General features: G+C 32.7%; 1 protein-coding gene across 4 annotated transcripts in view; it reads left to right on the top strand.

Annotated features, from left to right (window-relative positions):
• The window catches only part of LOC122399982 (SPARC-related modular calcium-binding protein 2), a 107,528-nt gene that overhangs the window by 14,381 nt on the left and 79,733 nt on the right, over positions 1–13,414 (top strand). Inside the window, exon 1 of one of the 4 annotated variants that reach the window (XM_043401109.1) lies at positions 8,348–8,487. The exons of the other annotated variants lie outside the window; for them this stretch is intronic. The gene's annotated coding sequence lies outside the window, so the exon portion shown is untranslated. Of the gene's footprint in view, positions 1–8,347; positions 8,488–13,414 lie in introns of those variants that run through there. 4 annotated transcript variants of the gene reach the window in all.

Below are 13,414 nucleotides of genomic sequence, written 5' to 3'. Positions count from 1 at the left end.
TGGTCATTACACATATCCTCGAAATCATTCACACTTTCGAGAAAAAAATTCCTTACTGAAAATCTAATTAGGTGCCTAAATTCGACGAAAAAAATATTTCAAATCGTTCTGGAAAAATTATTTACGGTTGCGGGGGTCAATTACAATCATGTTTGGTCATTACACATATCCTCGAAATCATTCACACTTTCGAGAAAAAAATTCCTTACTGAAAATCTAATAAGGTGCCTAAATTCGACGAAAAAAAATATTTCAAATCGTTCTGGAAAAATTATTTACGGTTGCGGGGGTCAATTACACTCATTTTTGATCATTACACATATCCTCGAAATCATTCACACTTTCGAGAAAAAAATTCCTTACTGAAAATCTAATAAGGTGCCTAAATTCGACGAAAAAAATATTTCAAATCGTTCTGGAAAAATTATTTTTGGTCGCGGGGATCAATTACAATCATGTTTGGTCATTACACATATCCTCGAAATCATTCACACTTTCGAGAAAAAAATTCCTTACTGAAAATCTAATAAGGTGCCTAAATTCGACGAAAAAAATATTTCAAATCGTTCTGGAAAAATTATTTACGGTTGCGGGGGTCAATTACACTCATTTTTGGTCATTACACATATCCTCGAAATCATTCACACTTTCGAGAAAAAAATTCCTTACTGAAAATCTAATAAGGTGCCTAAATTCGACGAAAAAAATATTTCAAATCGTTCTGGAAAAATTATTTACGGTTGCGGGGGTCAATTACAATCATGTTTGGTCATTACACATATCCTCGAAATCATTCACACTTTCGAGAAAAAAATTCCTTACTGAAAATCTAATTAGGTGCCTAAATTCGACGAAAAAAAAGATTTCAAATCGTTCTGGAAAAATTATTTTTGGTCGCGGGGATCAATTACACTCATTTTTGGTCATTACACATATCCTCGAAATCATACGCACTTTCGAGAAAAAAATTCCTTACTGAAAATCTAATTAGGTGCCTAAATTCGACGAAAACAATATTTCAAATCGTTCTGGAAAAATTATTTTTGGTTGCGGGGGTCAATTATAATCATTTTTGGTGAATAGACATACCCCCGAAATTTTGCGCATTTTGGAGAAAAAAATTCAGTACAAACAAAACTTTAAACGTTAATAACTTTTTAGCGAAGCTTCCATCAACAAATTGGTATTCTTGATTTCCGTCTTATTTTGACATCTAGAATTACCCATTAAAATTTTACCCAGGGGTGGCCGAACACCCTGTATACATGAATTCATTTTTATGTTTTCCTCACTTTTAGTTTTATTTTTCGCACTAGTGAACGGTTCTATCCGGCCATAAAAATTATTTTTACGTAAAATTCTCCCAATATTTTAAAGATAGACTTTTTTATTTAGATATTTTTCAACGTCTCCTGCAAGTTTTGGGGCACTTTTCATAGAAATTTCTTTAATTTGTCGAAGAATGTGTTTGTCTTGACCGTTTAAGGTTTTTTTTCGTACCTTTTTTCTTTTATTTTATTTGAAATACGGTTGGCTTCGTTGTACCTTTTAATAATGTACTGTATCGTACTGCGACTTCTTTTTATTATTTTTTAAATTTCCCTCTGAGATTTACCATGAGAATGCTGAAAAATTTTAACTCACGTTCTTCTAACGAGGTTTGTTTCTTTCGGCTTTCCATTATATTTCAACGGTCCAAAAATTCTATATTTATGTTGTAATTAGATTAACTTAAGGCCCAACAATGTATAACTGGTAAAAACAATAGATGGAAAATATTTTAATTCGGAAAATTCCCGCATTTCTCACGTGGACGATTTTTAGTGTGAAGCAAGTTTCACAGATGTCACCATATATTCAATTTGTTATTTAGCGTTTAATAAAGTGTTATGTTAATTTCCATATTAAAAGAAGTACTACTATACAATATTATTATACTATTTACAGTAGTATTAATCTAATGTATTGTTATTTATGTATAAAAATAGATTAATGACTGAAGTAGACGATTTTCAGTGTGACAAGAATTCTATAACATTTCTGTTTACTTTTTTCCAGTTACAGCTTTTAGGATGAACATTATGACAAATTAATAGCGAGAATCGTTTCATGGTGTTGTTAAAACATAGTTATAACATTCACCGTTAATCTACAACATTTTTCAATAAAATAAATTGAGGATCCGGACATAGGGACTTTGTTATATTTGTTAGGTTAAGTTTGGAAACAGCATTTCAGTTGCGCCTTACCACTTTGGGCACTTTATTTTCTTGCACCTTATCTCTCGCAGAAGACGAATGTTTACTTTACATAATACCGCAATATAGTCACTTTAAATAAAAGAAATTAATGCTTTGTTTATTTCCGAGTAAAGTGATTCCTCGTACCGCATTGGATCGTTCTGACTAACAAGGGGAGGTCATACCCTGTCAACCTGGGATTTCAACCAAATTTGGCAGAGTTGTTGGGGCTGATGTCCAAACGCATTCTGTAAAATACTAGACGTTTATGGCCAGCCATTTTGTTAAAAAATGGCCTTAAAGTTTAAAATGTCGAAGTTGTCGGATCGACGTTTTTTTTTTTTAAATTGTAGGTCTCGAAGAGGGGAACACAAAAGTCCAATACATTTTTGCCGTAACATCAATAGTTTAAACAAAAATTTGAGTTTTTGTGACGGGATAAATGCATATGTACCGTGTAGTTGGAGCGTATTTTCAGTAGTCATGGTAGCCGTAGAGTTAGTGTCGAGGAATTCGGGTCGGAAGACTGGGGTTCGTGTCCCCGGAACTAGAACATTTTGTTTATTTTCTTTTCTTCGCTTATTTTTGAATTTTTATTTATTTTTAATTTTAATTTTTAATATCATGGAAAAAGATGGCTGTTACAAATAAATAAAATACTATTATGGTTATAAATGTTTATTTTCACACATACTTACAAACATATTCTCATATATATTTACATCTCACGTATAAATAAATACAAAAATTAGATATTTATTTCATACGGGTTTCGCAATGCATTGTATGATTTTTATCATAAAAACAGGAAAAACATAATGGTTTCATACACCAAGCGCATGTTATAAATGCTTGTTCTGTACAGCATTTTTTGGACCACGGGTAGCAGTAGATGTTCGAAAACAAGAAGAGGAATTAGGCAATGTACATGTCACTTGCACAAAGTCAGGGAAATTGCAATCTGATACCTATCAATTATTTTTGGAAAATATATTAAAACCTTACGTAAAAGCAAATAAATTCTTATTAGTCATCGATTCGTGGGGTGGACAAACAAATCCAGCATTATATGACAGGATCTTTTATGATCCGGAAGATAAAAATATGGCTACCTGCACGTTAAAAGTGATACCACCAAAATGTACACCCATTTGCCAACCGTGTGACGTGTATTTTTTTAGACAGGTTAAGAACTTTCTTTCAAGACTCCAAAACGCCCTAACATTAATCCACGAAAACAGAGAATTAACCAATAGACAGGATATAATAAAATTACATTCCATAATCCATTATCAATTATCTGCTCCAATTTTTACCGACATGATTAAATATGCATGGTATGCGTCTAAACTCACCCCTCCGAATCATAAAAAAGAAATCTTTTGTAACGTGAATCAAGTATGTTTTCCACACGACCTAAGAAATAAAAAATGCCGTACAGAACAAGCATTTATAACATGCGCTTGGTGTATGAAACCATTATGTTTTTCCTGTTTTTATGATAAAAATCATACAATGCATTGCGAAACCCGTATGAAATAAATATCTAATTTTTGTATTTATTTATACGTGAGATGTAAATATATATGAGAATATGTTTGTAAGTATGTGTGAAAATAAACATTTATAACCATAATAGTATTTTATTTATTTGTAACAGCCATCTTTTTCCATGATATTAAAAATTAAAATTAAAAATAAATAAAAGTTCAAAAATAAGCGAAGAAAAGAAAAAAAACAAAATGTTCTAGTTCCGGGGACACGAACCCCAGTCTTCCGACCCGAATTCCTCGACACTAACTCTACGGCTACCATGACTACTGAAAATACGCTCCAACTACACGGTACATATGCATTTATCCCGTCACAAAAACTCAAATTTTTGTTTAAACTATTGATGTTACGGCAAAAATGTATTGGACTTTTGTGTTCCCCTCTTCGAGACCTACAATTTAAAAAAAAAAAACGTCGATCCGACAACTTCGACATTTTAAACTTTAAGGCCATTTTTTAACAAAATGGCTGGCCATAAACGTCTAGTATTTTACAGATTGCGTTTGGACATCAGCCCCAACAACTCTGCCAAATTTGGTTGAAATCCCAGGTTGACAGGGTATGACCTCCCCATGTAAGTATAAACATAGTGATTAATGATTCTACAAATGGTTGATAACAATATTTCACGAAAGATTCTACATAATAACAGATTCTTTTCCAGTTGGCTTAATGCAATTTCGACGATACTTTTATCCAACACGACGTCTAATAACCAATATTTTTTCGACGAATTCGATTCTATTAAGGATAGAATTAAATTCGTTAAGTATCACTTTCGGCTATAGCGCAACTCGTCGTTTTAGTCGAAATTCATTTGAACTACGCTGAACAGTTGTAACATTTATTTGCTTATCGAGATCTGGCAAAATTTCCGCATAAATGACAACTACAATTTTATAATAATAATAATAAAAACAAAAAAATTTATATGCATTTTAACGAGCAATGCCCTTTTTTACAAATTTATACAACTAAAACAAAATACAAAATAGTAAAATGATACAAAAGTATAGTAACAGACATGTAAATACAAAAATATCGGTTATAAATTTATTTGAATAAACGGTGTCTTATCCAATCGGTTCTAGCGTCTGTTTTTCTAAATCTGACTTTTCGGGGAATGCCTCCGACTGTTGATGCTTCCCAATATACTGTGTTGCACGATAACAAGCCATAACAGACATTCCTAAGTACGTAGAAATCTCCTGTACGTCTTTCCAGCTTCACAAAAAAATTAAATATGGCGATGGTTTTCTTGCGAAATCTTTCGATTTCTACTCATCACGATCGCTTAGAATAATAAACTTTTCGCTATTTTAACCGTTAGACGGATATTGATAAATGTAGTTTCCAATGGCGATAAACTAACAATGTTCCCAACTGTTCGAGTTTTAGTTTGAGGTTAGTTTCCATTATTTCTGAAACTAATTTTATATGACTCGATGTAGATAAATTTTTGTGATTGTTTCTAATAAATTTTGATGACCTTGATAAAAATAATTTTATTTTCTGTTCAAATTTGTTTCTTGCAATAGCAGTTGCTTCACGAAGTACAAAACTGTAGGGGTTCGAGATTTAGTTTGAGGTTAGTTTCTATTATTTCTGAAACTTTGATTTTGTATGACTCAATGTAAATAAGTTTTACTCTTGTTTTTAGTAAATTTCATTGAACTTGGATAAAGCTTATTAAAAATAACTTTATTTTCTGTTAAAATTGGTGTTTTTGCAATACCAGTTGCTTCACGAAGTACAAAACTGTAGGGGTTCGAGATTTAGTTTGAGGTTAGTTTCCATTATTTCTGAAACTTTGATTTTGTATGACGCAATGAAGATAAATTTTACTCTTGTTTTTAGTAAATTTGATTGAACTTGGATAAAGCTTATTAAAAATAACTTTATTTTCTGTTTAAATTTTTTTCTTGCAATACCAATTGCTTCAGCATATGGGACGAATAATTATTGGAAATAATTTTCATTATAATTAGTTTCTAGATAAATGCTTTTTTATAATTGAATTTGTACAATTGTCCATAATAAAAACAGCATTTTTTTTTAATAGGTTAACTAGTCATTCTTTGTATTCGGCCACCCTTGGGAAAACTTTTAATGGGGGATTTTAGAGGCCAAAATAAGACAAAAATCAAGAATACCAGTTTGTTGATGGAGACATTGTTAAAAAGTTATTAATGTTTAAAGTTCCACCCTTACTGAATTTTTTTCTCGAAAATGCGCAAGAATTCGGGGGTATGTCTATTCACCAAAAATGATTGTAATTGACCCCCGCAACCGAAAATAATTTTTTCTGAACGATTAAAATTTTTTTTTGTCGAAAAATTTAGGCACCCAATTAGCTTTTCGGTAAGGAATTTTTTTCTCGAAAGTGTGAATGATTTCGAAAATATGTGTAATGACCAAAAATGATTGTAATTGACCCCCGCAACCGAAAATAATTTTTCCAAAACGATTTGAAATTTCTGAATTTAATTGTTAATAACTTTTTCACGAAGCCCCCATCAACAAATTGGTATTCTTGATTTTCGTCTTATTTTGGCCTCTAGAATCCCCCATTAAAATATTTCCCATGGTTGGCCGAACACCCTGTATAAATACTGCAAAAACATTTTTCATACTTTTATTTTACTTGTATTTTTACGTAATACTGCAAAAGGAAAAACCAATATTTCTAACTGTCACAATAAGTGAGACAAAAATGAAGTGAACTTATAATATTGGTCACCAGTGTATCTATATTCGGTTCAACAAGAATTAGCAAGAAATATAAACAAAAGTTCACGCGATCGACGCTGTTGCCGCTCATGAGTGGCTGTTGAACGTCGCTGCTCAGGGACGCTTTTTAAGGGTCCCCGAGAAGGGCCCTCGGACGACGCATTAAATCCAATCGAAATGATTTGGTCGCGAGTTAAAAATCATATCGCAGCAAATAATACAACGTTCAAAATGTGTTGAACATGTTGTTCAAGCAATTGAACACAAATTTTTAGCAATTGGTTCAGAATATTGATCCATTAACTGAGTCGTTTATAATTAATTGAAATTCCGACAGTTGAAACACAGAATCAGCGTAAATTCTATATAGTAACAGATAGATAAATTAAATGTAGAAATATAGTTTTCCATAGTTTAATCAGTAACACAAAAAAAAAGTAAACATTGATATAGAATTTTTAAAATGCAAAAAATAAAACAATCGCTAATATAGACTTAATATTTCAATACACTTCCCAAGAAAATATACACAGTTTAGAAATTAAAATATGACTTGTATACAACTTTTCACCTATCACAGAAACTCCTTATTTCGCCGTTAAATTGTGTTCACTTTTCGCGCAACTTTCTCCCAATTTGAGAAAAAACGTCGACCGGAACGATGATCAATTTCGTTTTCTTTAAACCGTACCGAAACTGGTTCCCGCGAACATTATAGAGAAACATCGTAAACCATCGGACTCGTACCGCTGGAAGAATGCAAACTCTCCCCCTCGAAGAAAGCACACACCTGCGGAATGTGTCAAACTTTTTTTTATCCCCGGTTCTCCGGCCGAAAACCACTTACGTAGGCACAGGTCCCGCCACCGCTGTGGAATTCATACGTGGGCACACTCGGTATCCAAACAGCTTCCTTTTTTTCTCTCCGCCTGTTCGCCTCCCCGTTTCGACTCTACACGCTCTCGTCAGCCTGATGCCGATAAATAACCTATCCCGCGACTTCTTTTTCTCTCTCGCCAACGCGTCTCGCCGTCTTTCGATCGGCTATTCAAGTTGGACGCGCGCATGCCATTAATCAGTAACGTTCGCGCTATGTAAATTTCGTTTCTACAATAAAATGTCATTCTCGGCTCACGTTCACGGGCTTTAAGACTGTAATCTCGAGACCTCGGGTTTTTACCATTACGCACGGCGGAACAGAATCACCAGAAGTTGGTCAAAAGTGTTTCTCCCGAGCTTGGAGATTTCTGGTTAGAGTCGAGTCGACATTTAAAATTCCAGTCCACCGGCGCATTCTTTCGGAAAGATATGTATGCGCGAGGAATGTGGACGGTGTCGAGTAACTTTTAAAAAAAACTTTCAATTAAAAATGTACGTTTTTTCCTGATTTTATGCCGACGATAGTTAAGACATTGTAAATCTTAAAGGTATTAAATTCAACCGAAACGGTAGACACTAGTGAAATGTTAGTATCATTTAATATGTTTAGTCCGAATTTTAAGAATATCAGTCACGTATCAGTCATATTACGAAAACTGTTAACGCGTTGACTGCCATGGTGGTCACCAGTGACCGACAATTTAAACTTCCAACGTATTGCGATATAATACTTGTAAGAGTATAAATAACGCTATCTTAAATAAGAGTGCTTTAAAATAACAAGTAGAATTTTCCAATATTTCTGTTTCACACCGTAATTTGAACAAATGTAGAGTTTATACTTACCGCCTTATGTAGATACAATGCACGACCGCCATCTGTATACACTTATATACATACATATAACCTTACTTTAGTTGTTCGCCCTTACAGACGGAAACGCGCGTTTACTTCGTCCATATTTCCAAGTAATAATCGTGATTAATATACGAAATAGAGGATAAACCTTAACACGCGTAAAGATGTTAAAATTAAATGTTGGAGCTGTTTGCCATAACGACACTACCGACGTCGATATAAGAAGGTATGAATATGGGTAATATACTAGTTATTATAGACACTTGGAGATCATTATGGTACTATTAAACGTGTCGTGCTCGAGTGCAACGTTCTCGATATATTGTATATTAACATACTAGTCACATTAGAGACATTACTATCAGCATGTAGGATTTGATAATATAGTAGTCAGAGTAGAAAAGTTGAAATCGTTAGAATGGTACTAAAGATGTCAGGCTCGAGTGCAGCGTTCAAGATATTAGTAAAATACTAATTACGTTATTAGGGGGCATCATTATCTGTATGTAAATATTGATAATATATTACTCGTGTCAGAAACATCGACATTAAGGTTCAACTGCAACATTCGAATTATTAGTAATACAGTGTTCGGTCATACCTAGGAAAAATTTTAATGGGAAATCGTAGAAGTCGAAATAAGACGAAAATCAAGAATATCAATTTTTCGTTTAAGGCTTCGTTGAAAAGTTATTAACAATTAAATTAAAAAATTTCAAATCGTTCTGGAAAAATTATTTTCGGTTGCGGGGGTCATTTACAATCATTTTTGGTGAATAGACATATCCCCGAAATCCTGCGCGTTTTCGAGAAAAAAATTCGAGAAATTGTAAAACTTTTGGACGGGAAAAAAGATTTCAAATCGTTCTGAAAAAATTATTTTCGGTTGCGGGGGTGAATTACAATCATTTTTGGTGAATACATATACCACGGAAATCCTACGTACTTTCGAGAAAAAAATTCGAGTAGGTGGAGAAATTTTTCGATAAAATTAAAAAATTTCAAATCATTCTGAAAAAAATATATTCGATTGCGGGGGTCGATTACAATCATTTTCGGTGAATAGACATACCCCCGAAATCCTGCGCGTTTTCGAGAAAAAAATTCACTACGGGCGGAATTTTAAACGTTAATAACTTTTTAACAAAGCCTCTATCAACAAATTGGTATTCTTGATTTTCGTCTTATTTTGGCTTCTAGAATCCCCCATTAAAATTTCACACAGGGTTGACCGAACACCCTGTGTACTAGGTAGCCATTATTGGAGACATTACTGTCAGTAAACAAGTATTATACAGGTCACATTAGGGTCGTCGATATTAACAGAAATTAGTATTGTTAAATTAATTCTTAATTGTTGCTTTAGAGACGTCAACATCAAGGGCAAATTTTCTTTTATAAATTAATTTCTGTTTGTGTATCATTCGTTAATTTATTCGAAAAAATTCGATGCCCAAACTTCTCGTTTCTTTCATATTTTTTTTAATTCATGATAATCAATTGAAAAAATTGATAATTAAACTTTAGAATGTTGCCATCAATTAAATATAAATTAATTTCTTTTGTTTCATTTTAGAACCTATGATAGTTAAAATCCTAATTAAGAATCTATTTTCATTTTTCGTTTGAAATGTAGAAAATGGCCGAAACGTCTGTTTCTATAAATACATATACGTAGATCTCGAAGTTTAACAACAGTAGAAGTAGAGTTTTCTTGAATCATTTTAACCTTTACAGGGACGAATTGCTTTGTATAAAGTAAACTACAATTTAAACCGACTCTGACCCATGGCATCTATTAACTTTGAGATCGTGACAACATCGTGTTGGCGTGTTATATTATTGGGAAATTTAATTATGAATATTTATTCACAATTGTAGCAGACAACTTCATGTTGCAGTATTTAAAGTATCTTCGATCGTTGGTGCTGGAGTATCCTTGAAGAAATTTATATACAGGGTGTTCCATAATTTCTGATTTAGAATAATTTTTTTTTTACGATCAATAAATATGATAATAATTTATAAGCAAAAACTTGAGTTTTTGTCCAAACTGAAATATCGAGAATATTTTATAATCAGAAGGAAGAATGTTCAACAACAAATTCTCGTCATACAAATTCGTCAATTAATTGTGAACGCGTGCTCCACATATTTTCAAAATCGATTATTATATTATTCTATACAGGGTGTTCGGCCATCCCTGGGAAAAATTTTAATGGGGGATTCTAGAGGCCAAAATAATACAAAAATCAAGAATACCAATTTGTTGATGGAGACTTTGTTAAAAAGTTATTAACGTTGAAAGTTCTGTCCGTACTGAATTTTTTTCTCGAAAGTGCGTAGGATTTCGGGGGTATGTCTATTCATCAAAAATGATTGTAATCGACACCCGTAACTAAAAACAATTTTTTCAGAATAATTTGAAATATTTTAATTTTGTCGAAAAATTTGTCGACCTACTCGAATTTTTTTCTCAAAAGTCCGTAGGATTTTTTATGTATGTCTATTCACCAAAAATGATTGTAATCGACCCCCGCAGCCGAAAATAATTTTTTCAGAATGATTTGAAATATTTCAATTTTGTCGAAAAATTTGTCGACCTACTCGAATTTTTTTCTCGATAGTGCGTAGGATTTCGGGGGTATGCCTGCCCACCAAAAATGATTGCAATCGACCCCCGCAACTAAAAATAATTTTTTCAGAACGGTTTGAAATTTTTTTTTCGCCGAAAAGCACCTACCTGTCGATTTTTCTTAATAATTCGTTTTTGATTTTTATTAAATTAGTCTGACGCTGTATGGAAATATTGTTTAGTACTTTTTTGCAAGTATCCATGAGCTCTACTTCGTGACTAAATTTCAATGAAATCTATTGACTAATGTAGGAGTTATGGACGTTTGAAAATTGGATCATTTTTATGGTGTTTTTCTCATTTTACGGGTTTAAAGAACAACTTTATGAGTAGTCTTGGAATTTCTACGTATTCTTCACCAAAATACGCGTCGTTTGCATTTTGAAACATTAAAATCCCTCAATCCGTCCAGAAGTTATGATTTTTTAAACATATTCATACAATTTCGGGGCAACATTTTTAACCTCACATTATATTTTCGGAAAAGAATTTTTTTCTCGAAAGTGCGAAGGATTTGGGGAGTATGTCTAATCAGCAAAAATGATTTTAATTGACCACCGTAATCAAAAATAATTTTTCCAGAACAATTTGAAATTGTTACATTTTGTCAACAAATTTGTCCACCTAATCGAATTTTTTTCTCAAAAGTCCGTAGGATTTTTTATGTATGTCTATACACCAAAAATGATTGTAATCGACCCCCGCAGCCGAAAATAATTTTTTCAGAATGATTTGAAATATTTCAATTTTGTCGAAAAATTTGTCGACGTACTCGAATTTTTTTCTCGATAGTGCGTAGGATTTCGGGGGTATGCCTGCCCACCAAAAATGATTGCAATCGACCCCCGCAACTAAAAAGAATTTTTTCAGAACGGTTTGAAATTTTTTTTTCGCCGAAAAGCACCTACCTGTCGATTTTTCTTAAAAATTCGTTTTTGATTTTTATTAAATTAGTCTGACGCTGTATGGAAATATTGTTTAGTACTTTTTTGCAAGTATCCATGAGCTCTACTTCGTGACTAAATTTCAATGAAATCTATTGACTAATGTAGGAGTTATGGACGTTTGAAAATTGGATCATTTTTATGGTGTTTTTCTCATTTTACGGGTTTAAAGAACAACTTTATGAGTAGTCTTGGAATTTCTACGTATTCTTCACCAAAATACGCGTCGTTTGCATTTTGAAACATTAAAATCCCTCAATCCGTCCAGAAGTTATGATTTTTTAAACATATTCATACAATTTCGGGGCAACATTTTTAACCTCACATTATATTTTCGGAAAAGAATTTTTTTCTCGAAAGTGCGAAGGATTTGGGGAGTATGTCTAATCAGCAAAAATGATTTTAATTGACCACCGTAATCAAAAATAATTTTTCCAGAACAATTTGAAATTGTTACATTTTGTCAACAAATTTGTCCACCTAATCGAATTTTTTTCTCGAAAGTCCGTAGGATTTTTTATGTATGTCTATACACCAAAAATGATTGTAATCGACCCCCGCAGCCGAAAATAATTTTTTCAGAATGATTTGAAATATTTCAATTTTGTCGAAAAATTTGTCGACGTACTCGAATTTTTTTCTCGATAGTGCGTAGGATTTCGGGGGTATGCCTGCCCACCAAAAATGATTGCAATCGACCACCGCAACTAAAAATAATTTTTTCAGAACGGTTTGAAATTTTTTTTTCGCCGAAAAGCACCTACCTGTCGATTTTTCTTAAAAATTCGTTTTTGATTTTTATTAAATTAGTCTGACGCTGTATGGAAATATTGTTTAGTACTTTTTTGCAAGTATCCATGAGCTCTACTTCCTGACTAAATTTCAATGAAATCTATTGACTAATGTAGGAGTTATGGACGTTTGAAAATTGGATCATTTTTATGGTGTTTTTCTCATTTTACGGGTTTAAAGAACAACTTTATGAGTAGTCTTGGAATTTCTACGTATTCTTCACCAAAATACGCGTCGTTTGCATTTTGAAACATTAAAATCCCTCAATCCGTCCAGAAGTTATGATTTTTTAAACATATTCATACAATTTCGGGGCAACATTTTTAACCTTACATTATATTTTCGGAAAAGAATTTTTTTCTCGAAAGTGCGAAGGATTTGGGGAGTATGTCTAATCAGCAAAAATGATTTTAATTGACCACCGTAATCAAAAATAATTTTTCCAGAACAATTTGAAATTGTTACATTTTGTCAACAAATTTGTCCACCTAATCGAATTTTTTTCTCGAAAGTCCGTAGGATTTTTTATGTATGTCTATACACCAAAAATGATTGTAATCGACCCCCGCAGCCGAAAATAATTTTTTCAGAATGATTTGAAATATTTCAATTTTGTCGAAAAATTTGTCGACGTACTCGAATTTTTTTCTCGATAGTGCGTAGGATTTCGGGGGTATGCCTGCCCACCAAAAATGATTGCAATCGACCCACCCGCAACTAAAAATAATTTTTTCAGAACGGTTTGAAATTTTTTTTTCGCCGAAAAGCACCTACCTGTCGAT

The sequence above is a fragment of the Colletes gigas genome, unplaced genomic scaffold, assembly GCF_013123115.1.
Source record: "Colletes gigas isolate AHSC1104 unplaced genomic scaffold, ASM1312311v1 Colletes_gigas_Sc00015, whole genome shotgun sequence".
NCBI classification, from domain to species: Eukaryota; Metazoa; Arthropoda; class Insecta; order Hymenoptera; family Colletidae; genus Colletes; species Colletes gigas.
Note: the sequence above shows the minus strand (reverse complement) of the source record. Positions and strands in the feature narration are given on the sequence as shown.